Genomic DNA, 3,846 nt, shown 5'->3' with positions numbered 1-3,846 from the left:
AAGTATCGGGATATAACTCCTCCGCCTGAAGTTCACTTAAGTGTCCTTTTAGTTGGAAAAAAAAATGTAATGATGACTTAATCTTTTCTTTCTCTAAATTTCTAAAGTTCAAATCAACATTTACCACCATTTAATATTCATTGTTTTGTCATTTTGACTGCACTGTTTCATCTGAAATGTTGTGAACTACAGTATAGCTTGTGACACAATTACAAAATGTGATTAATTCATCCTTGTGAGGAGGATGCAATTTTAAATAAAGTTTCCTTTGAAAACAACCCAGTCTCACATTGTGCAAATGGAATTCCACTTTAAAGGACACTGACCTCAGGTGTGAGGACTGCCCCTGTCCCAGTCCGCTTCAGTTAAGCTGTTCAGTCCAGGTGTTTATCCGGTAAACCAGCACAGGACGCTGCGGCCTGGCTTATAGTTATAGGCCGGGTTCAATCACTGTAAGCGTATCTTCAAGTTGAAGTCATCAAGATCAATGTATGAAGGGTCTCGAATGGCATTCACACCATCCCAAGACAAAGGACACAAGTTCAGATGTTCAACGTTGAACATTTGCCCTGATCGTGTTAGTACACTGACTGGGCAAGGTAGCCAAAGAAACTTAACAATTAGCACTGTAAACATATGCTAACACCACAGAGGCAACTCAGTACTATTGCTGTCAGTTTGGGATGGGGTGGGGGGGTGGGGGGGTCCCAGCATACACTTCATTGAATGTCTTACACAACACCAAAATCAAACATGTCTGCTGTTTCCTGGTGATCGGTGAAGATGACTGAAGAACATTTTCCCTCAGCCCATGGAGGGAACCAGCAGCAGAACTGATTTCAAGCAGGGAAAAAAAAGACTGAATTCACATCCTCCCTCTGAGGATAGACTGTCAGCATCCCCCTGTCAGCACCTCCTTTATGTCTGTTCAGTCCCAGTCTGACACTGGAGACAGCACTAATTAAACAATTCCCACAATGAGGTCATCAACTATGTGACTTGGAAATACAGCAGCTTGTGTTCTGACCGAGACCAGGAGGAGTTCTGACCGAGACCAGGAGGAGTTCTGACCGAGACCAGGAGGAGAGCACACATTACGGCTGTTTTAAAGGCCCTTCACTGGTTGCCTTTTGAGCAAACCTGCGTCAAACACATAATCGTTTTGGATTCAAATACTTTTCTGTGCTCTATTGATCTTGACTGGTGTAAATGAGCCTGCCAATATGACCAGAAGGCGGGGTTTGCACTTTTTCAGAGTATTTAATTGGTTGCAATACACCAAACAAGATCAGTAAATCCAAAATAAATATGTATAAACCTGAATTCATTTCAGACATCTGGAAGAGCCTGCCAAAGAACTTGGAGTTTCAAAATCTATGATCATTTTAAAATGAAATCTTAAGACGTGCCTTTTTAACTTAGTTTTCACAGATAATTTCACTTTTATTGTTTCTCTTGTTGTAACTCACTTTTATTGCCTTTTATTTTACTTTATTTTACCTCACTTTTATTTCTTTTAATTTACCTAATTTAACCTCACTTCTATTTCTTTTAATTTACCTAATTTACATTTATAACTTTTAATCTATTTTACTTCGTTTTAATTCTACTGTTGTTTTTATGACTAGTATTCTTGCTATCATTTAAAAATTATTTATAGTTTTCTAACTACTTCTAGTATTGTTCGGTAACTTTTTTATGAGTCTTTTTATCTTCACTATGTGAAGCACTTTATATTGTAATCTATGTTAATAAATTGTGATTTGATTTGATAAAGCAAATACAGATGACATACAGACAGAAACACAAAACAAAACCAAATTTACACTGTTTTAGTCACTGGCTGTCAAATACTTCTCTCCGACCAGAAGTTGGGTTCCCCCCGGAGCCTGGTTCCTTACTAGGTTTCTTCCCATCTGCTACGGAGTTTATCCTTGCCACTGTTATCTTAGGCTTGCTCCTGTGGGGGTCTAGGCCAGGGTTGTCTGTGAAGCATATAGCATATTGTGACAATTGTCCGTGTAATGCGCTATATAAATACATTTTGATTTGATTTCTTCCTGTTTTATTAAAAGTATAAAAGGGGTCAATTTCACCCAAACTGAGCACAAGAGTTAATACAGCATGTTTTAAAGTGAATTTGAATGCATGAATGAATGAATGAATGAACGCATCCTTGCTGATTTCCCTCAGCACAAAGAGACTACAGAAGAAAGCAATAAACCGCAAACTATTCCACCCTCAATGTACAGTATGGTCATTGCCATGGTAACACACAATAATATACGGGACATTTGTTCCTTTAGACTAGCTAGTATTTATTAATTAATTAATTCATTCATTCATTTATCGTGATAGTCAGGGAAGAATGTCGTGACATGGAGCCATGCGAAAGAGCCAGCAGGCTTTTTCCCCCTACTGAGGTGGCGGTGGACCCCGGAACTAGGTCTGGCCTTACCTCCTAAACTCAGAATGCTGCTGCAACGGCAGACGGAGGAAAACGCAGCTGCTCAGTTCTGGGCAGAGCTCTCGCTCTCGCGGTCAGACGAGCGCCGCTGCCGCTCTCGTACCCGCGTTCTGCCGCGTCACCGACCGACCTCGCCGCGTGCTGTCATTCTGAATGGCAGAACTGGTCAAAAAAGTGAAACAAGATAGATCAAAATAAATTTAAAAGATGAACTGAGCTAAATAAATAAATACATAAAAATCGACCTAGTTTAAATGCCAGATCAGGAGGAGACGAGGCCAAGCAAGTTGCAGCCGGGCCAGCAGCCGTTGAACATGAGCCCAGCCGCCCAAATAATGCTATAGGCTGCTACTAGCACGTAGAGCCCTGGAGCTACCTGTTAGCGTGCGGCTAGTGAACCCGGCAGTGCAGCCCCAATAATGGCAGTAAATCCGGAAACATAGCATCATTAGGGAAACAGGATGACGCCACCCCTACAGCGGCTAGCCCGGATACAGCAGGGATGGCAGCCAACGACCAAAAGACTAAAATCACACTGGGAGGGCAAAGAAGTAAAGGTGCTGTAGGCCTTTTGTGACAGGAAAACATGGCTCAGTTCCTGTGATCGGCTGTTTGCACCTACAGCAGTTAGAACCTCGCTGATTTCACCTGTCAGATTACCTGTCAGACTGTAGATTAATCGGGGAGAAAGTAACCTCTTTCTGAATGAGCTGTGCGTCAGGATGAAAGGCCTTAATCGATCCCACCAATGGGAAGTCCATGTGGGATGTGGTGTGAAGTCCTATTAATGTACTTCACAAACACACACACACACACACACACACACAAACACACCTCACACACACACACAAACACACAAATAAACTGTGTGAGGCAGCATGATAAAAAATCCTTAAGTAATGTTTCCAGCACTTTGTCCGAACCCACGCCGTGAAAAATTCTGGCTGTTCTGCAGGAAAATGAGGGTCCTACCGGTACTAGATAGGTGTACCTAATGAAGTGGCCACTGAGCGCATATCAGCAATATCAGGCTTCTGGAGCCATTTCACCTGCCCGCAACATTTATATTGACATAAGAAAAGACCATACAAAAAACGAATGGCTAAAAACATAACCCAATAAACAACCCCTTTAAGCACATCAAGATAAAAACAAGACATAATGTCTTACTGCAAATGTAAATGTGTGTTTGTCCCTACTAATTTGTCTTACTTGGGGTACGATAATTTCTAGCTAGGACATGGTAGTTATCCCTTAACAAGAACAACCCAATAAAATAAAAAAGTTAGTAATGTATGAGGAGGACCAATGTTATTGCTTAGTAGTAACTGTGGCAACCAAACACTACATGCTTTAATGAACAGGATAGTGGAGATATG

This window comes from Anguilla anguilla, chromosome 16 (assembly GCF_013347855.1).
Source record: "Anguilla anguilla isolate fAngAng1 chromosome 16, fAngAng1.pri, whole genome shotgun sequence".
Classification (NCBI taxonomy): Eukaryota; Metazoa; Chordata; class Actinopteri; order Anguilliformes; family Anguillidae; genus Anguilla; species Anguilla anguilla.
The sequence above is the reverse complement of the archived record's forward strand: the minus strand, read 5'-3'. Positions refer to the sequence as shown.